The following is a 22,697-nucleotide window of genomic DNA, read 5'->3' on the forward strand; positions in this document are numbered from 1 at the left end:
TCTAGTAACAAGAACAAGAAAGATTCTTCCTCTAGCAGTAACAATGATCATGCTAAATCCAATATTGTTGCTTCTAGTAGTTCTCTTGATTCCACTAATGATTCTCTTAGCCAAGTTACACTTGAGCAAGAAAATAGCTTATTGAAGGGAATTATAGAGAAAGGAGTGTACAAAAGCCTTGCCGGGAGCAAGCAATTCGAGGAAATTGTGCGCAAGCAAGGAATGCACCGGAAGAATCAAGGTGTTGGTTTTGAACGAAAGTTCAATGCCAATGGAGTTGAGTGGGAAGAAGATCAATACCCCAAGACAAAGTTTGTTCCTCAACAAGAGAAGTATGATACTTCTTTCAAGGGGACACAAGCTCAAGATGATCTTCCACCACAAGACTACAAGCAAAAAGGCAAGGACAAGCTTCAAGAGGAAATTGACGCATTTGAAGAAGCTCCTAAGACCTTAGTCAAGTGGATTCCCAAGACTACTTCAAGTTCCACTTCATCAAGTACGACTACAACTCCAAGGATTCCCATCAAGATGATGTGGATCCAAAAGAAGAAGAACTAGAGAGTTCTTGAGGGTGACTCCGCCAACATACTTCACTCTTATCATTTTGGCAAGAACAAGTGCAATCAACTTCCACATCCTGCACTAGTTCAAGGAGTCACAAACCCTCTTGTTGGTAAGACAAGGGACAAGGTAACCTAAAAGTTTTCATGGACATCATCTTGTGTGTGCATCACTCTATGTCTATGGATATCCTTGTTTGTTCCTTGTGGGACTAACCCATGTAGGTATTGAAAGTGCAATTCACTCAAATGGATAGCTCCAAGTGATCTACATCAACATTGAGCATCCACATCTTCAACATCTACATGAAGTCATCATCGACAAAACCCAAGGTTAGTTCATCCCTCTTAGGGGGGTATCACATCTAGGGGGAGCTTTACTCTAAGACTTGAGCTAAAGCAACTCTAAAGATGTGAACACAACAATGCTTTATGTAAAAGTGGTAACCCCACTTGAGCTTAAACGATGAGTATGACCTATGATCAAGTGTTCTCACTTGACTCCTAAGTCAATATACTCATATATAGATGACCTAGTCATCGCAAATTGCTTGATAGTTGCTAGAATTGGTTGTGCATGCCTTGTCACATATTTCATTTGCCATCTTATTGTGTGAGCATGCTGGTTGCATATTTTACTCATTCGAGGACATCCACTTGTTGTTTTGATTGTTTGGTTTTATTTTCTTTTGCCAAGTGGATGGACAAGAATGCCTAAGAACCTCCTCTAGCTATCTATGCTTTTCTCGTCTCAAACTCTATTCATGCTGCATCACAAAATTTGATCAAGTCAGATTCGAACCACTCTGTGTGAGGAGCGCTCGGAGTCCCCGATTCGTCATAGACTTAAACTTCCAAAACCTCTTTATGATTCTCGGTCTGACCGATACCCCACTTTCGGTCCTACCGAGATCATTAAGTTGATCTAGGTTTTCGATCTCGGTGCAACCGATTTGAACCTTTCGGTCACACCGAGTTTCAGTAACTGCCTGCAGTTATGAATCTCGGTGCCACCGAGTTGTTCCACTCGGTCACACCGACAGGGTCGGGCTATATATAGTCACGGGCAAAATTTTGGAAATTTCTCCGAACCCCTTCGCCCGCGCGATAGCCTGCTCTGCCAACGTGGTCTCCGGATCGTCTCCTCGCCGCCAGCCGCCTCCAGTCGCTGGTCTCCGTCGCCGTCAACGGGAATTCTACCCCGCCGTTGCCGCCGTAGCGAGTCTCCGCCGAACTAGGGTATGGACTCGATCTTTGTGCTATTCTCCAATCCGATTCTTAGCACATTGTGATCATCATGATTCTTGCCACGATTGAAACACTCCTATCCAGTCAATGCGCTCGTAGATTAGGTTTGATTCGAAAATTTTAGGGTTAGGTTTCCGCCGAAACCATCTCGGACCCACCGAGTTGAAAAACTCGGTCCCACCGATTTGGCTTATGCCATTGCACAAGTGAGACTCGGTCTGACCGAGAATTACTTATCGGTGTGACCGATTTTGGAACTCTGTGAAACCCTAGCAGTCTCGGTGCCACCGAACTGTGACTCGGTCTGACCGAGTTCACTAGTTTAGGTGCCAAAACTGCTTCGGTATCACCGAGTTTAAAAATCGGTAGATCCGAGATGATTTCAGTGGGAAACTAAAACTAAGTTTTTGGATCATTCTTGTGCAAAAATCTCTGCATTTTGTGATGCTCATCTATTCTACCTCATCTATAAACTGTTCACAGGGTCAGCAGTCAGCTTGTTCAACATGTCAGATCAGAGTGACAGCCAGAATGTGTCAGAACAGCAAGTGGTGATGAGTGAGGGCACTAGTCCCTCCAGCTCTTCAGATGATGGCAGCAGAAGTACCCCAAGCAATCTGCCAAAAGCTGCCACTAGACAAAGGAAGAAGAGAACTTCTGATTCTGAAGATGAAGATTATGTGGCAGAGGAAGAGGCCACATCAAAGAGAGTTGAGCCAGCTCAAGGCACAAAGCCAGGACTGAAGATCAAAAGGCCAGCAGGCAGGCAGCCTATGTCAAAGGCTAGAGCTTCAACTGAAAAGCCTGCACCCAAAGAGCCAGTTGTTGCTGAAGGCAAGAAGAGGAAGGAAAGGGTCAAGAAGACCGTAGCCAGAGTGCTTGGAAAGGCTTCCATTATGGAAGAGGAAGAGGAAGAAGAGGTTGCTGCACCAGCACCTAAGGCACCCAAGCTAATGGGTGATGCTATCAAATCAGGGGCTACTGCATCTAAGCCCAAGGCTGCATCAAAGGTCAAGACAGCACCAAAGAGAAATACAAGGAGCATACCTGCTGCTGAAAAGAACAAGGCCCCAGTGCCTGAAGCTGCTGAAGAAGAGGAAGAGAATGTTCTGAGAAAACTCAAGCCCAAGATCCCAGACCACAACGATGCTCATCCTGTGGCTGAAGACATGAAGCTCAGGAGAGACTCGGGGCTAAGGAAATGGAGAGAAGCAGATCCGTATGCTTCAAGGAGAAGGACTGTTGTGGATTACAGATTTCACACCAAGGAACAGTAGGACTTCTATGAGACAGTTTTGCTTGACAAGAAGCCAATAGTTTGTGACATGAGATGGGTCGACTGGACCTACATGAAGGAAAATGAGGAACACTACCCTGGAGTGTATGACAGCTTTAGTGCGTGTGGAGTTGCAGACTTTGTTGGGCAGAAGCTCACAAAGTGGAACGAGGAGCTTATCATGCAATTCTACTCCACAGCACACTTCTACCCAGATGGAAAGATCACATGGATGTCAGAGGGTACGATGTACCAATCTACTGTTGCTGAGTGGGCACAGCTCATCAATGCCCGAGAGGAGCATGAGGATGACTTGGATATCTATGCCAAGAAGAAGATGGATCATAACTCAATGTCCAACATGTACAAGGAGATTCCCAATGAAGCTCTTGATACTTTCAAGTTTGGATCTGTGCATTATCTTCTGTCAGGGCTGCCAACAATCAATTGGATATTGAGGCACACTCTCTTGCCCAAGTCAGGTGATCACAAGATGATCAGAGGCCATGCAATCAACTTGCTACATGTATTTGATGTGCCACAGAAATTCAAGGTCATGAGCCTCATAGTAGAGACTATCAAGAGGACCGCAACAGATCAGAAGAGGAGTTGTGGTTATGCCCCATAAATTCAGGAGCTCATTAACTCCAAGATGGGCATGGGCATATACTTGTTGGACAAGGAACACTTGCCCATCCGTCCAGATTTTGAGGACAATCAAGTAGTCATGACTGAGAATGAACCATCATCTGCCCAAGCACAAGCCAAGAAGGAGAAGGCAAGGAAGGAGAAAGCTGCCAAGATGCCAACTCAAGAGGAGGCATCTGAGTATTTCTTGAAGACCAAACAAGAGCAGCTTGGTTACCTTATTGCATCCACCCTGCGGATTGAGAAATGACTAGCCACCCTAACTCAAAACCAGGAAAGCCTAGAGAGAATCATGGAACAAAAGTTCTATGACCTGGATGTCAAGGTGGCAGAGATTCAGACTGCAGTGGAGCAGCTCCAGGATGACATGCAGGAGAGGAGAGGCAGGACTACCACTCATGCCTTTGCCAGAGTGCCACGAGGTCCGAGGTCGTCTGCCGTGCCAGTTGCTGACACCAGAGCCACCACTTCAGCACCAGCTACAGCCTCAGTTCCACCAGCTCCAGCATCTACTTCAGCTCCAACTCCAGCGTCTACTTCAGCGTCTACAGAAGCCTTCGTCCTTGGAGTGATCCGGACTCCACCACCACCTGAAGATCAAGCTTGAGTGTCGATCTAGCACTATGCATTTTCTAGGAACTTTTTGGTAACTTGTTGCCAAAGGGGGAGAAAAATGTATAGATCATAGGCTTCAAGAGAGAGAGAGAGTGTGTTGCTTTTCTCTCTTGCTTTATTTGGTGGTTTTTCAAACTTGTATGATTTTGAGTGCTTGAGATACTATGTCATTGCTTGTGAGACATTGATGATCATGTGTTTGATCATAAGCTACACTTAATGCTTGCTTAATGCTATTATCTTATCTATCTTATGTGATCATTCACTATTCTTGGTGATGAGTGCATGTATTTCATTCTTATCATTTTAAGCGCTCCACCAAGATGTATGTGACATGGAAGAGTAACCCATGACTCTAATTCCTTGTGCACTTGCAGTCCAAAGCAAATTTTAAATATGCACAAACTTAGGGGGAGCTCTACTTATCACATACTTCTCAAAGCGACGATATATTTCATGCTTATTATCATTTGTCGAAGCTTTGATCTATATGTTGTCATCAATTACCAAAAAGGGGGAGATTGAAAGTGCAACTATCCCTAGGTGGTTTTGGTAATTCATAACAACATATAGCTCATTGAGCTAATGCTATTCCAAGATGATTATTTCAGGAAAGCTCAATGATTGGCATGGCATGGATGTGAAAGTGGAACCCTCAAAATGCTAAGGACAAAGGATTGGCTCAAGCTCAAAAGCTCAAGACTCTTCATTTTATATTTTAGTGATCCAAGATCACATTGAGTCTTTAGGAAAAGCCAATACTATCAAGGAGGGATGAGGTGTTGCTTAATGAGCCTCTTGCTTCATGTGCTTAGTGATATGCTCCAAAACCCTCAACTACTTTCCCATATCCACATATGACCTAAACCCTAAGCCAAACTCGGTCCTACCGATTCTTCCTATCCGGCGCCATCGAGTTTCACTTGTCATAAGCCACTGCCAAACCCTAGCAATTCGGTTCTACCGATAGGGATCTCGGTCTCACCGAGATGGGATTGCAAACTCTCTGTTTCCCTTTCGTAACTTTTCGGTCTCACCGAAAGAGCGAATCGGTCCCACCGAGATTGCAATGTAAATTCAGTGTTTCCCCTTTGTAACTTTTCGGTCTCACCGAAAGAGCAAATCGGTCCCACCGAGTTTGCCTGACCAACTCTCTGGTTAGCTAATTACCAAATTCGGTCTCACCGAGTTTGTGTAATCGGTCTCACCGAGATTACGTTATGCCCAAAACCTAACCATGTCGGTCCTACCGAGTTGCATGTCAGTCCCACCGAAAATCTCTAACGGTCACTAGGTTTACATTTTCGGTCCGACCGAGTTTGTTGATTCGGTCCCACCGAGATTGGAAAACTGTGTGTAACGGTTGGATTTTGTGTGGAGGCTATATATACCCCTCCACCTCCTCTTCATTCAAAGAGAGAGCCATCAGAACACATACACCATTCCAACTCATATGTTCTAAGAGAGAATCACCTACTCATGTGTTGAGACCAAGATATTCCATTCCTACCATATGAATCTTGATCTCTAGCCTTCCCAAGTTGCTTTCCACTCAAATCTTCTTTCCACCAAATCCAAATCCTATGAGAGAGAGTTGAGTGTTGGAGAGACTATCATTTGAAGCACAAGAGCAAGGAGTTCATTACCTACACACCATTTGTTACTTCTTGGAGAGTGGTGTCTCCCAGATTGGCTAGGTGTCACTTGGGAGCCTCCGACAAGATTGTGGAGTTGAACCAAGGAGTTTGTAAGGGCAAGGAGATCGCCTACTTCGTGAAGATCTACCGCTAGTGAGGCAAGTCCTGTGTGGGCGATGGCCATGGTGGGATAGACAAGGTTGCTTCTTCGTGGACCCTTTGTGGGTGGTTGCTTCTTCGTGGAACCTTCATGGGTGGAGCCCTGTGTGGACTCGTGCAACCGTTACGCTTTGTGGGTGGCGCCCTCCGTGGACTCTCGCAACCGTTACCCTTTGTGGGTTGAAGTCTCCATCAACGTGGATGTAGGATAGCACCACCTATCCGAACCACGGGAAAAACATCCGTGTCTCCAATTGCGTTTGAATTCTCCAAACCCTTCCCTTTACATTCTTGCAAGTTGCATGCTTTACTTTCCGCTGCCAATATACTCTTTGCATGCTTGCTTGAATTGTGTGATGATTGCTTGACTTGTCCTAAAATAGCTAAAATCTGCCAAGAACTAAAATTGGGAAAAGGTTAAGTTTTTATTTGGTCAAGTAGTCTAATCACCCCCCTCTAGACAAACTTTCGATCCTACATTGGGATATCACAATATTATCTTGTTTATCTTAATGCACCTATATACTTGGTAAAGGGTGGAAGGCTCGGCCTTATGCCTGGTGTTTTGTTCCACTCTTGCCGCCCTAGTTTCCGTCATATTGGTGTTATGTTCCCGGATTTTGCGTTCCTTACGCGGTTGGGTTATAATGGGAACCCCTTGATAGTTCGCCTTGAATAAAACTCCTCCAGCAATGCCCAACCTTGGTTTTACCATTTGCCACCTAGCCTCTTTTTCCCTTGTGTTTCCGGAGCCCGAGGGTCACCTTTATTTAAACCCCCCTGGGCCAGTGCTACTCTGAGTGTTGGTCCAAACTAGAGCCCTGTGCAGCGCCCCCTCGGGGAAACTCGAGGTTTGGTTTTAGTTTTATGGAGCGCTCATCTGAGCGTGCCCTGAGAACGAGATATGTGCAGCTCCTATCGGGATTTGTCGGCACATTCGGGCGGTGTTGCTGGACTTGTTTTACCATTGTCGAGGATGTCTTGTAACCTGGATGCCGAGTCTGATCGGATTGTCTTGGAAGAAGGAATATCCTTCGTTGACCGTGAGAGCTTGTGATGGGCTAAGTTGGGACTCCCCTGCAGGGATTTGAACGTTCAAAAGTCGTGCCCGCGGTTATGGGCGGATGGGAATTTGTTAATGTCCGATTGTAGAAAACTTGACACTTGACCTTAAGTAAAATACATCAACCGCGTGTGTTGCCGTGATGGTTTCTTTCCGGTGTAGTCCGGGAAGTGAACACGGTGTTGGAGTAATGCTTGACGTAGGTTGTTCTAGGATCACTTCTTGATCATAGATTTCTCGAACGTGCTTTGCCTTCTCTTCCCGCTCTCATTTGCGTATGTTTAGCCACCATATATGCTAGTCGCTTGCTGCAGCTCCACCTCATACCTTTTACCCTTCCTATAAGCTTAAATAGTCTTGATCGTGAGGGTGTGAGATTGCTGAGTCCCCGTGACTCATAGATACTTCCAAAACCAGTTTGCAGGTGCCGTTGAACCGTGCAGGTGATGCAACCCAGCTCAAGGAGGAGCTTGATGAAGATCGTGTTTGTAGTGTTGTTCCGTTTCCAGTTGATCAGTAGTGGAGCCCAGTTGGGGTCGATCGGGGATCTGTGTAGCATTTGGCGTAGTCTTCTTTTATTTTGGTTCCATAGTCGGATCTTGATTGTATTTGGATGTTGTAATGCTTTTTTTATGTATTGTGTGAAGTGGTGATTGTAAGCCAACTATGTATCCCTTTCCCTTATGTATTACATGGGTTGTGTTAAGATTACCTCACTTGCGACATTGCTTTCAATGCGGTTATGCCTCTAAGTCGTTCTTCGACACGTGGGAGATATAGCCGCATCGAGGGCGTTACAAGTTGGTAATCAGAGCCTTCCCCGACCTTAGGAGCCCCCTGCTTGATCGAATCGTTGGCGTTGTTGAGTCTAGAAAAATGTTTTGAGTCATTTAGGATTATATATATCAGAGAGTTAGGAATTCTTTTTACTCCTCAGTACCTTCGTTGCTCTGGTGAGGCATCCTGACGTAGAGTTTTGACTCTTCTCTTCTCAAATTTCACAATTTTTTTAGGATCACGCGGGTATTTCTGGCTTATTCTGCGAGCCAATCCTTTGTTTTGTTTTGAGTTGTGGTATTCGAGTTGCTTCGAAGTCAAATGTTGATCCCATATCCTTTCTAAGCGGTGTTCTCATATTTCTTTGGGAATACTAATCCTTCATGATCATCGAGATTGTCATGTCAATCCTTTTCAACTAGCGTGTTTTATTTCAAGTGGATCCGATCTTTTCAACATCTGCAAGTTCAATTCTAAGTTTTCTTTCAAAAGTGTTCATTTCTTCCATTCCAAATTGTCTTTGTTTTTTCCCACCCTCCCACCCTTTTTCTTCAAGGACTCAGATTCCTTATTTAACTATCCATTTTATTGATGGGAAGTCTCTCTTCATTATTTTCCGTCAATGTTCTTATCCGGTGATTCTCATGAAGATTCTAACGGAGCTTCAAGTTCGTCATTCCTCATTCCTTTTCTTCTCCGGTGGATTCAATTCAAGTTTTCTGTGTTGATCATATTCTTTTCCGTGTTTCAAATACCTTCTCATACCGGTGCACCTCATAATAATTCACTTCTCGCTATTCATTTGTTCGGGAGTGCTGAAAATATCTCAGAAGGCTCGTCTTTCCATTCAAGATTCGTTCAACCTTTTTTCGAGATTGTTATCTCATTCAAGCCATTTAATTCAACCGGTGCAATCTCTCCTTTTCAAGTAATCGTTCAACGGTGTTTCTTTTGAGTGGGCCCTAACCCACAGGTCTTTTTTCAGGATCTTACCTAACTCTTCTATTTTCCTGGAGCTACCATCAAATTCTTTTCAAAGTTTGACGTAAGAATGATTTATCATCAGTCAAATGCCTTTCTCCAAGATCAGTTAAATTCTTTTCATCCTTGGCTCAACCTCTTCATTTTTGAATATTCCGGAGTATCTAAACAATTCATGGTGGTGTTCCTCATCGTCATTCTCTGCATTTGAAGACCGAAGAAGATTTTTCTCTCAATCTTGCTCCATTCTCTTCAAGATTCGTGATTCTAGCTTGTTGCCACCCTCTCATAATTATTTTCGATTGTGGGAATTCTTTTCACCCATCCGGAGCAATTCAAGAGTCTTCTCAGTTTGATTATCTGTAGTCTATCAATTCAGATTACTCATTCTCAGCTTTCAGCTATCATTCTCCAAATCTTACCGGTGCATCATTCAAGTTTTCTCTCATCATCTCGTGATCTTTTTCGTTCTCATGTATCAAATTCCGTCAAGTATCTTCATTCGTTTTTCTAATTCTTCCCGGTGTTTCTTTATCTTTTACTTCGTTCTTTTCCAATTCATACGGTGGTTCGGTTAAGATTTCTTTTCCTTCCTTATCATATCAATTCATTCGTTGTTTCGATTTTATCGGTGGTTCGTTGAAGACCTTCTCAAGTTGGCGCCATATCTATCTTAATCCTTTCTACGAGAATATGTAGTATGCCAAATCCGTAGCTTGTCATCAATTTAAATTGGTGAAGGATAAGTGTTTGACGAGATTTTGTCGCGCCAAAGTATCTATGAGCGTGGAAAGTATTTTTATAATGTTTTTCCGAACTATTTTCTTAGAATCACAGAAAGAACAAATGTGATAGTGCTTTGCATGTACACGTATATGGGAAAACTTTCCCATGCCTACGTGTATCTAGTTAAGGCTCACAAGATGGCCATTGTTGATGCACTAGCTATTTTTCTAGTGTGGACAAAAGAATCAGAACCGAATGCATGCATGCATTGCATGCTAATTGGCATGCTTAATCATGGATATATTAATTAAATATTCTGGCCAGCCCGTGACACGGTGTTTTGAAGCATTAACAACTCGGTTGCTTATCTTCTGAAACTACATGCACGCGTATTGCTTGGGCCCGTCTAACAGCCAGGAAAATACATGAGGTAGATACGTCCGGTTGGTAGCAATTGGATAAGCATGCACCTTAAACTCACACGGTTTGAATGGATTATCATCGCCTCCGCGTATCTTGCGAGCGACCCGTTCGTCTAACAGAAAACTGGCGGCGGCTTGCGCTGCACCACCGCAGCATCCAGCCCTAGCTCCTTGCCTATATAAAGGCAGAACTCCACGCGCACGGGGGGCACACACGGCCGCACGGCCGCCAGGCCGCTCACAGGAGGAGAAGTAGAAGCCACGATGGCTAGGCCCTGCAAAACTTTCTTCCCACTCCATACAATATCATGCTAAGAATCTCTTCCATATTTATGTCCACCACCAGCAAGAGACTTAGGCCATACCAGAGAAGGTTTTGTTCCCGGCTTTCTCCATCATGCGGCCGGCCGGCCACATGTCTAACGTAATTAAGGTGAGATTAATGATTATTATGCACAGGTACGCAGGGAGCCAATACGGGAAGGTTGATACACACAGGTTCACCAATGGCCGCCGGGCCGTTCACACGCGCAGGTGGCGGCGAGGCCATCGCCGACCAATGAGAGAATTGGCTGACAGTATAGGTGTAGCAAATCAGAATTTTAGAGTTGATAGCGCTACACTTGGAACAGTCATTTAGCCTGACCGTGGAAAGTTTGGGCTTGAAAGTATTTAGTGCCGTGACAGATCCGGCCATTTATATTTATATAAAAGACTCAGCTCAAGTGGACTCGCAATGGCGCACCATTTTTGTATGATGAGAAGGCAGTATGACATATTGCAATATTATTTGTCACGGGCTAATTAGCTTAGCCCGTGCTGGACATTAAATATCCAGATCTAAATGTCTTTCATGATTTTGTGAACAACGTGGTTACTCAATATGATGACATGCCTAGCACGTAAATCTTGATATTTCATTGACGGCCCTCACGGCTAGGTGTCTGTCGCAAAGTATCATGACACGGTTCCTTCCTTCGGTGACCGGTGAGGCCGGAACCTTTTACTAGTCTAGGCCGATAAGGCTAGGCATTTTCTCCTTGACCGACGAGGCTGGGAGACATTACCCCTTTTTCGTGACCGACGAGGCCGGAACCCCTTTTGTCCTGGCCGACGAGGCCGGATGCACTATCTCCTTGACCTATAAGGCTTGGAGACATTACCCCTTTCCGCGACCGACGAGGCCGGAAATCATTTGTCCTGATTGATGAGGCTGGACGCACTATCTCCTCGACCGACGAGGCTTGGAGGCATTACCCCCTTTCCTTGACTGACGAGGCCGGACTCACTTTGTTCGCGACCAACGAGGTCGAACACAATTTTGAGGCTTCACTATGAACCCGGCGCCGACGAGGCCGGACGCTTCATACCAGGGCCGACGAGGCCTTAGAACATTCATGTCTGCCACTTTTACTTCTCAACATATCATGAGAATATTTCAGGTTACAAGACGACGACCGTCATCGCAGCTTAATCGGAGGTGTTCCGCGGATTGCCCCGCGGATGTAATTAACCGGATCGTCTTACGAGGCTCCGGGAACCAGAACCTCTACAATCGCTGGATATTAGTCAGATGTATTTGTCCATGGCGCAACCTATGTAATCATGTGGGAAACCGCACTTTGTAATTCTTATGAGAATTAATAAAGCAGTATTTCCCTATGTATTCTTGTCCCTTTTATTTATTTGTATATGAAAGTATACTGGCACGCCCATATTTTTTATTGCCGTTACGCATTAAGAAATACCCCTATGCGGGGGACGTTTCTTTTTCGCGAAACAATAAGCATAACATAATTCTTATTCTTGTTCATCCAAGTGAGTAATCCCTTATTCTGGAGGCTAATTAAATTCTCGTTTTCAATTGCTCAACTTTCTTTTTCCGGAGTTCCAAGCTTTTCCGCATTATCTCGTCGCGAAACTCCTTCTAAATCTTTACAAGGTTCCACCTTGAGTTTTCAACTTCTCTTTCCTTTCGTTTGATCATTCCTTTGTTTACCGGAGTTCTTCATGAAGCTTCTACATGATGGTTCATCAAGGATTTTAATTCCTTCTCGAAGTGTTCATCGAGATTCTTTTCTAAGGAGCTCAAGTTTCTTCATCTTGCATTCCGGAGTGAAATTCTTTCTTCCGTATCTTGGAGGTGGTATTATGTCATTCTTGATAATTTGAGTTCATATTTCATGATTCACATGCTATTAAGAATGAGATATTTTAAATCCATCTATCTCGTCATTGGAGTTATCTTGGGTTAAAATTTCACCTTAAGCCTTCCCTAAGGATTGTTGCTATTTATGGTGCTCATAAATGACCCAAGCTCTTCATTAATCCTCCCGGTGAATTAAGTTCCTTGTCTTCTAGTTCATATCAATCCAATCTATCGTTTCCGTTAGTGGCAGAATTTCACCTCATAGTTTTGAGATGTTTTCCATAAGACCACAACAAGTTTACTCTTTTCTTTGTTGGATTTCCAACAACTCCGTTCGACCTTCTCCTAAGGATACCTTTTCAAGCTCTTTTGTAGCAGAAGTTGGCCTTTTCTTCTACATTCTTTTATCTCAATTATCTATATTCTATTCTTTCTCCCGGAGGTCTAGTGATGTTGCTCTTTTCACTCCTCATCTCGGTTTGTCAAGACCATATTCTTTCCTTTGCCAATCCTTTTTCCAACCGGAGTGTCATGTTTTCATTCGAGTATCTTCTCATCTTATCAAGTCTTGCATAACTTCTCAACCGGAGTGCTGCTCGAATTTGTTCTTTGTCCCTCTTTTCTAACGGGGTGTTTTCGATTTCGTTCATCTCCGTTGTATTCTTTTCTCGAAATGGCTTAACCTTTCAAGGTTCGTGGTTTCACTCGTTTGTCAAAGAAGCAACTTAGTTTTACTGCTTATCTTTCTCTTCCGTTTTCCCTCCGGTGCCATTCTAGATCTCGGGACGGGATCCTCTCATAGTGGTGGAGTGTTGTAGCGCCCCGAGACCGATGTGCCAGGTGTCCTCCAGTTATTCGCTATTGTTGCCTTGTCATTGCTTGCGTGTCATGCATCTTATATCATGTCATCATGTGCATTTCATTTTCATACATGTTTGTCTCATGCATCCGAGCATTTTCCCCTTTGTCCTTTTTGCATTCTGGCGCTCCTATGTCATCCGGTGTCCCTTTCTACCTCTTTTCATGTGCGGGTGTTAAACGTCTTTGGATTGGACCGAGACTTGTCATGCGGCCTTGGTTTACTATCGGTAGACCGCTTGTCAAGTTTCGTACCATTTGGACTTCGGTTGATACTCCAACGGTTAACCGAGGGACCAAAAAGGCCTTGTGTGTGTTGCAGCCCAACACCTCTCCAAACTGGCCCAAAACCCACCTAAACCTCCTCCATCATCTAGAGCGTTCAATCACGATCGTGTGGCTGCAAACCGCACCTCATTTGGAGCTTCTTAACTCCCTCTAACTCTATAAATAGATTATCTCCCAAAAATCCCGGGTCTCCTCTCCCCCTAACCCTAGAAACTCCTCGCCCCGCGCCGGACATGTCCGATCCGGCCGGACAAGCCGCCACCGCCGCCCGCGGCCACTGAGGAGTCGCCACGTGGCCGCCTCCACCTCCCACCGACGCGGGCCCGCAGGCCCAGCGCCGGCCCTTCCCCGCGCCCGACCGGGCCACCGCCTCCCCGCGCCTTCTCCTCCCGCGCGCCGCCCGGGCTGCCCGAGCCGGCGACGAACTCCCTCCTCGATGCCGGCCTGCTTCGCCGCGCCGGCGAGCCTCCGACCGGACAAGCCGCCGCCGTCTCCGACCGCGCCACCGCCGGCCACCACCGCGGTGCCCCTCCTCCGGCGACCCACGACGACCCCGACGAGCTCCTCTTCTACTCCGGCGACGCCCTGGTTCCCTCCAGCGGCTACAGTGCACTCCGGTGATCTCCTCGGTTCGTGTGCAACCGGATCTGGATCGGGACGAGGGTTGACTTCTCCCCGAAACCCTAACTTTTTAGCATTTTCCGCATGCCATACCTCCGCATTTGTAGCTCCGATTCATGCGCGTAGCATATCAAAATGTTCGTCTTGATGAGTACATAATTTCATCTCATTGCATCATTTTCATTTGAGCTCATCTTAATGTTCGAAATGCTGTTGGAAGAGGGCTATGTGATGATTATGTCAGATCTGTTTCAGCAAATAGCCTTTTGTCATTTTTGCCATGATTGATGTGTGCATGCTATGATCCTGAGCTCTACATGTGTTTTGTAGAATGCCATGCCATCTTTACAGGGGTGTATGCCATGTATTTTTGTGATCTTTGTGGCGACTAGCACAAGCATGCAAAGTAGCTTACTCAATGATGCTGATTTCAGGGACTTAGAATTTCACCAAGTCCTTGTCCTGTTATTGTTTTTATGCCATATGTTCATATTGTTTCCTAGTGATCCATGCCTCTTTTGAGGATTATCAGTAAGGATGTTTTGTAGATATTGTTGAGCTCTATCCATCCATGTCTTTGTTTGCAATTATGGAGCACCCTAGCTTGAGTCAATCGAGCTCTACTTTTGCTATAAAATGTTCCTGGCAGATTGTTAACATGTTTAGCAATTTTGCCGAGCTTGTTGTTGTTGATCCGTGCATGCTATGTTGTTGTTCTTGCCATGTCTAGCTTCTATGCCATGTCTTCTTGATGGGTGTATGCTTAGATTATCATGCCATGCCCCGTAGTGAGTGAATCGAGCTCGTAAACATGCCTACTTGTTAATCTGTTTTGCATGCTCCAGTTTTTCACTAAGTCTGAATCTGTTTATGTTTTTGCTATGTTCACATGCTTGCAGTTGTATTTTCTGATCCCTTTTGGCTCATGGTCACTAAGGGAGTTTTGTTATATGCTTTGAGTAGCTTTATGCCATGCCTTGCTTTGCCATGATATGTTCCTATAGCATGTAGTTATCATCCTCTAAACATTGCTTCCTGATATTAAATTCCTGACATGCTGTTAATTTTACCAAGTCTGAAACCTGTTATCTTTTGCACTTTTGCCATGTTTGTTTGAACCTGTTATTGAGTGAATTAGCCGTAGCTCAGTGTTCATATTTTTTCAAGCATCATGAGTGGATCCCTGCCATGTATTTTGTTGCGATGTTTGAGTGTTGTAGCATATTTATATTGATGCATTTAGTTGATCACTTGCTGATTATCGCAGACCGGTGCCATATTTGTTTTGCTTGCCATTTCCAAACCGTGCATTCGATTCTGGTGATCTTTATATCGATTTCGACCGAAATCATCTCCTCTTTCCAGTGGCACTCTTGTATTTCCATGTTGAGGCTAGGTTCAATCATTCCTTTCCAAGTCTTGTACATGCATCACATACCGTATCCCGCATATCATGCCATGTTCATGTGTTGGTTGTTTACTATGTTGTGTCCTTCTTTCCGATGTTGCTTCTTCGGGTTGGTTCCGATAACGTCGCGTTTGTGAGGACCTGTCTTCTTCATGGACCCGTTCTTCTCCCTTGCGGGATCTCAGGAAAGATGACCATACCCTCGAAATCACTTCTATCTTTGCTTGCTAGATTGCTAGCTCTTTTGCTATGCCTATGCTACGATACCTACCACTTGCTTATCATGCCTCCCATATTGTTAAGCCAAGCCTCTAACCCACCTTGTCCTAGCAAACCGTTGTTTGGCTATGTTACCGCTTTGCTCAGCCCCTATTATAGTGTTGTTAGTTGCAGGTGAAGATGAAGTTTGTTCCTTGTTGGAACATGGAGATGTCGCTCCTTGTTGGAACATGTTTATTTGTTGGGATATCACAATATTATCTTGTTTATCTTAATGCACCTATATACTTGGTAAAGGGTGTAAGGCTCGGCCTTATGCCTGGTGTTTTGTTCCACTCTTGCCGCCCTAGTTTCCATCATATCGGTGTTATGTTTCCGGATTTTGCGTTCCTTATGCGGTTGGGTTATAATGGGAACCCCTTGACAGTTCGCCTTGAATAAAACTCCTCCAGCAATGCCCAACCTTGGTTTTACCATTTGCCACCTAACCTCTTTTTCCCTTGGGTTTTCGGAGCCCGAGGGTCATCTTTATTTAAACCCCCCCGGGCCAGTGCTCCTCTGAGTGTTGGTCCAAACTAGAGCCCTGTGCAGCGCCCCCTTGGGGAAACTCGAGGTTTGGTTTTAGTTGTATGGAGCGCTCATCTGAGTGTGCCCTGAGAATGAGATATGTGCAGCTCCTATCAGGATTTGTCGGCACATTCGGCGGTGTTGCTGGACTTGTTTTACCATTGTCGAGGATGTCTTGTAACCTGGACGCCGAGTCTGATTGGATTGTCTTGGGAGAAGGAATATCCTTCATTGACCGTGAGAGCTTGTGATGGGCTAAGTTGGGACTCCCCTGCAGTGATTTGAACTTTCGAAAGCCGTGCCCGTGGTTATGGGCAGATGGGAATTTGTTAAGGTCCGGTTGTAGAAAACTTGACACTTGACCTTAAGTAAAATACATCAACCGTGTGTGTTGCCGTGATGGTCTCTTTCCGGCGTTGTCCGGGAAGTAAACACGGTGTTGGAGTAATGCTTGACGTAGGTTGTTCTAGGATCACTTCTTGATCATAGATTGCTCGAACGTGCTTTGCCTTCTCTTCCCGCTCTCATTTGCGTATGTTTAGCCACCATATATGCTAGTCGCTTGTTGCAGCTCCACCTCACACCTTTTACCCTTCCTATAAGCTTAAATAGTCTTGATCGCGAGGGTGTGAGATTGCTGAGTCCCCGTGACTCACAGATACTTCCAAAACCAGCTTGCAGGTGCCGTTGAACCGTACAGGTGACGCAACCCAGCTCAAGGAGGAGCTCGATGAAGATCGTGTTCGTAGTGTTGTTCCGTTTCCAGTTGCTCAGTAGTGGAGCCCAGTTGGGGTCGATCGGGGATCTGTGTAGCATTTGGGGTAGTCTTCTTTTATTTTAGTTCCGTAGTCGGACCTTGATTGTATTTGGATGTTGTAATGCTTTTTTCATGTATTGTGTGAAGTGGCGATTGTAAGCCAACTATGTATCCCTTTCCCTTATGTATTACATGGGTTGTGTGAAGATTACCTCACTTGCGACATTGCTTTCAATGCGGTTATGCCTCTAAGTCGTGCTTCGACACATGGGAGATATAGCCGCATCGAGGGTGTTACACTGTTGCTTGGTCCAGAACAACTCAGTGCCTCTGAGGACAGCCCGAGGATTCACATAGGGGTTGATCCTCCGGCGTTCGACATACTCATTGACTGAAATCTCATCCATGCCCTTAGCAGGTTCCTTTTGCTTGCTGGCAGTGGTCTTGACATTGTGCTTGGGGCATTGGAGCCCTCTGGTGCTTCATCTTGGGGATTGTGCAGACGCTTGGAGCCAGTGTCACGACTGGGATTGGAACGGCGAGAGCCACCACCTGAGACACAAAGCGCAAAACACACACGACAAGCAAGAAGGATCAATGCAAAGACCACAACAAAGCAAACGAAACATGCAGGAAGCACACGAGATAATTGCCATGAGAGATATTTCACCCCTACAGTAGTACGGCCAAGTGCTGCGGTACTAAGACTGTAGTACCGCTCTTAGTCGCGGTAGTACCGTGCAAGGTCATGATGTCTACTATGCAACCTTCTTCTTGTAGACGTTGTTGGGCCTGCAAGTGCACAGGTTTGTAGGACAGTAGCAAATTTCCCTCAAGTGGATGACCTAAGGTTTATCAATCCGTAGGAGGCGTAGGATGAAGATGGTCTCTCTCAAGCAACCCTGCAACCAAATAACAAAGAGTCTCTTGTGTCCCCAACACACCCAATACAATGGTAAATTGTATAGGTGCACTAGTTCGGCGAAGAGATGGTGATACAAGTGCAAAATAGATAGTAGATATAGGTTTTTGTAATCTGAAAATATAAAAACAGCAAGGTAACGAATGATAAAAGTGAGTGTAAACGGTATTGCAATGATAGGAAATAAGGCCTAGGGTTCATACTTTCACTAGTGCAAGTTCTCTCAACAATAATAACATAGATAGATCATATAACGAGCCCTCAACATGCAACAAAGAGTCACTCCGAAGCCACCAATAGCGGAGAACAAACTTAGAGATTATGGTAGGGTACGAAACCACCTCAAAGTTATTCTTTCAAATCAATCCGTTGGGCTATTCCTATAAGTGTCACAAACAACCCTGGAGTTTTTACTAGAATAACACCTTAAGATACAAATCAACCAAAACCCTAATGTTACCTAGATACTCCATTGTCACCTCAAGTATCCGTGGGCATGATTATACAATATGCATCACACAATCTCAAATTTATCCAACCAACATAAAAGTACTTCAAATAGTGCCCCAAAGTTTCTACCGGAGAATCAAGAACATGTGCCAAACCCTATGCATAGGTTCATGGGCGGAACCCGCAAGTTGGTCACCAAAACATACATCAAGTGGCACATGATATCCCATTGTCACCACAGATAAGCACGGCAAGACATACATCAAGTGTTCATAAAAGACTCAATCCGATAAGATAACTTCAAAGGGGAAACTTAATTCATCACAAGAGAGTAGAGGGGGAGAAGAAACATAAGATCCAACTACAATAGCAAAGATCGGGATACATCAAGATCGTGCCATAGATGGAACACAAGAGAGAACACGAGAGAGAGAGATCAAACACATAGCTACTGGTACATACCCTCAGCCCCGAGGGTGAACTACTCCCTCCTCGTCATGGATAGCGCCGGGATGATGAAGATGGCCACCGGAGATGGATCCCCCCTCCGGCAGGGTACCGGAAAGGGGTCCCGATTGGTTTTTCGTGGTTCTGGAGGCTTGCGGCGGCGGAACTCCTGATCTATGTTCTGTTCTGGAAGTTTTAGGGTACGATGGTATATATGGGTGAAAGGAGAACGTCGGTGGAGCTACGGGGGGCCCACGAGGCAGAGGGGCGCGCCCAGGGGGGAGGGCGCGCCCTCCACCCTCGTGACCGCCTCGTGGCTCTTCTGACGTGGGGTCCAAGTCCATCAGGTGGGTTTCCTTCCAAAAATAACTTCTCCAGTTGATTTCGTTCCGTTTTGACTCCGTCTGATATTCCTTTTCCTCGAAATACTGAAATAGGCATAAAACAGCAAATCTGGGTTGGGCCTCCGGTTAATAGGTTAGTCCCAAAAATAATATAAAAGTGGATAATAAAGCCCAATATTGCCTAAAACAGTAGATAAAGTAGCATGGAGCAATCAAAAATTATAGATACGTTGGAGACGTATCAGGTCACGGTAGTACCGGGTCTAGGAGCGGTAGTAAGATCTTAGTGCCTCAGCTAGCGCGGTAGTACCGCGTCTGATGGGCGGTAGTACCGCACGAGCTTGCGGTACTACCGCCCATCAGGTGCGGAACGATCCCACCGTAGCGGTAGTACCGCTCATGAGACACGGTAGTACCGTAGCGCGTCAGATCCGAACAAGTTCAAATATGAGAAAAGCCCGCGAAACCGCGGCGGTACTACGGTTGGACAAATCTACCACAAGACAACATATCAAGTATGATTCCTACGCAACACGACTCTCCTACATCCTACTCTTGCACAGATTTGGCCTAAAATCTCAAGAACAAGAAGCATCTCCCCAAAAACCTAGAAGCAAGAGAACAACCAAGAAAAAGAGGGATTTGGGGAAAAACCTTGGTCCATGGCAAGAGGAAGTGGTGGGGAACGATCCCACCGGTCGGAATCCGAGGAGTGTGGCCGGAGACGGAGATCCGGCGAGGACCTCCGGCGCCGTTCTTGAGCAAGAGAGAGAGACGTGGGGAGGGAGACGAGTGAATGGGTATGGGGAGTTGGAACTCCCCTACCCGAGTCATAACCCCCACGCTCACTCGATGGCGTGGTAGTACCGTGCCTCATCGCGGTAGTACCGCTTGGCGGAAGTACCGCACTTGAGCGGTAGTACCGTGCCCTGGCGCGGTAGTACCGTGCCCCTCAAAGCGGTAGTACCGCAGCAAGCCGCGGTAGTACCGTGGGCTCAAGAAGATGCACGTTTCAAGCACACGAAAAATAGGTCTTTGCATGAACACTCCGAGGCAACACGACACCACAAGACCACGCTACACACAAAGGTAGAAAGGCAAACGACAAAACGAAACAACCACGAGACACCACCTCTCTAGAGAGAGGGCGGTGGCCGTAGCCACCTATGTTTGATTCAATTGGTATGGCACCGCGAAGAATTATCCTTGGGCCCATGACCAAAACTCGTCTTTGAAGCACAAGTACCATCAAACATGGCTAATGTGAAAGACTTGATCAATTTATGCAATAGGGGGAGGGAGAGTTCATTGAGAGAACAACACTCCCCCTATGTCCATGCCTACATCTAAACAAGACAACAAGTTGAGTATGGTGGGGTGTGCAAGGGTTCAAGCAACATTGCTCGAATCAATGATATTTAGCTCATGCCTTAACTCGCGAAATCTTGCTTCATCCAAGGGCTTTGTGAAAATATCTGCAAGATTGTCATGAGTGTTGACATAGTTGAGCTCGATCTCTCCTCGCCTAATGTGATCCCGGATGAAGTGATACTGGATCTCAATATGCTTCGTCTTGAAGTGTTGCACTGGGTTGAGAGAGATCTTGATGGCACTTTCATTGTCACACCAAAGAGGCACTTTGTCACAAATGACACCGCAATCCTTTAAAGTTTGCCTCATCCATAAGAGTTGTGCACAACAACTACCGGCCGCCACATACTCCGCTTCGGTGGAATAGAGAGACACACAACTTTGCTTTTTGGAAGACCAACTTACCAAAGAGCAACCAAGGAATTGGCACCCTCCGGAAGTGGACTTCCTATCCACTTTGTCTCCCACCCAATCGGAATCCGAATACCCTACAAGCTTGAAGTTTGCTCCTCTTGGGTACCATAAGCCAAAGTTTGGGGTATGAGCCAAATATCGAAAGATTCGTTTGACCGCCACATAGTGAATTTCCTTAGGTGCGGCTTGAAACCGTGCACAAATTCCCACACTCAACATGATATCCGGTCTAGATGCACAAAGGTAGAGGAAGGAGCCTATCATGGAGCGATATACCTTTTGATCCACCGCTTTACCATTGGGATCTATGTCAAGTTGGCACTTGGTGGGCATTGGAGTGGAAGCCGGCTTGACATCACTTAGCTTGAATCTCTTGAGCATGTCTTGAGTATATTTGGCTTGGTTGATGAAGGTTCCTTCTCTTCTTTGCTTCACTTCGAACCCTAGAAAGAACTTCAACTCTCCCATGGAAGACATCTCGAATTTTGAGGTCATGAGAGCGGCAAATTCCTCATTGAAAGCTTTGTTAGGGGAACCAAATATAATATCATCAACATATGGCACACAAACAACTCCCCTTTGACCTTCTTAGTAAAAAGAGTGGGGTCGATTAGCCCAACTTCAAAACCACGGTCTTGTAACAACTCGGTAAGGTGGTCATACCACGCACGTGGGGCTTGTTTAAGGCCATAGAGTGCCTTATCGAGTTGATACACATGATCGGGAAAGTAGGGATCCTCGAACCCGGGGGGTTGCTTGACATAAACCAATTCATTAATGGGACCATTAAGAAAAGCACTCTTCACATCCATTTGTTGTAACTTAAAGTTATGATGAGAAGCATATGCAATCAACATGCGAATGGATTCAAGACGAGCAATGGGAGCAAAGGTTTCACCATAGTCGATACCTTCGACTTGGGAGTAGCCTTGTGCTACCAAACGAGCCTTGTTGCGAATGATAATTCCATGGGCATCTTGCTTGTTCTTAAATATCCACTTGGTTCCAATGAAATTGTGGTTCCCCGTCAGTCTTGGCACCAACCTCCACACTTTGTTACGCTCGAAGTTGTTGAGTTCTTCATGCATGGCATTGAGCCAATCCGGATCTTCAAGAGCCTCATAGACCTTGTGGGGTTCGACACAAGAGACAAACGCGTGATGCTCACAATAGTTTGCTAATTGTCTACAAGTGCTTACCCCCTTTCTTAAGCTTCCAAGCACATTCGTCATGAGATGATCCTTGGTGGAGAGCTTGGAAGCAACCTTAGCGGCACGACGCTCCAATTCCTCCTCGGGGGTGAGATGAGGAGTGGTCACTTGATCATCTTGAGCGTCGTCTTGAGCTTGTTCTTGTTCTTGAACTTGCTCGGAGGAGAGAACTTGACCTTGGACATCACTTGGTGTGTCAACACCGTCTTGAGCATGATCTTGCCCTTGGTCATGTTCTTGAGGATGAGGGCATTCGGAAGCGTGTGGGCCTTGGGTTAGTGATGGCTCCACTTGAGTGGAGCATTGTCCTTCTCCTTCGGCCACAAGGGGTTCCTCAATGGGTAGGATAAAGCCAACACCCATTCTTCTTATGGCTTGAGGGGGAATTTCATCACCTACATCACAAGTGCCACTTTGCTCCACTTTGGAGCCGTTATTCTCATCAAACTCCACGTTACACGTCCCCTCAATAAGTCCCATGGATTTATTGAGGACACGGTAAGCATGAGAGTTTGTAGCATAACCAACAAATATGCCCTCATAAGCTCTAGCCTCA

General features: G+C 45.6%; 1 long non-coding RNA gene across 1 annotated transcript; it reads left to right on the forward strand.

Annotated features, from left to right (window-relative positions):
- The first annotated feature begins 10,332 nt into the window (after positions 1 to 10,332).
- On the forward strand, positions 10,333 to 10,981 carry LOC123106629 (uncharacterized). Its single transcript, XR_006451419.1, has 2 exons — positions 10,333 to 10,488; positions 10,575 to 10,981. It is a non-coding gene; the product is annotated as an uncharacterized lncRNA (long non-coding RNA).
- Positions 10,982 to 22,697: the final 11,716 nt, after the last annotated feature.

Source organism: Triticum aestivum, chromosome 5A (assembly GCF_018294505.1).
Source record: "Triticum aestivum cultivar Chinese Spring chromosome 5A, IWGSC CS RefSeq v2.1, whole genome shotgun sequence".
In the NCBI taxonomy this organism is placed as follows: Eukaryota; Viridiplantae; Streptophyta; class Magnoliopsida; order Poales; family Poaceae; genus Triticum; species Triticum aestivum.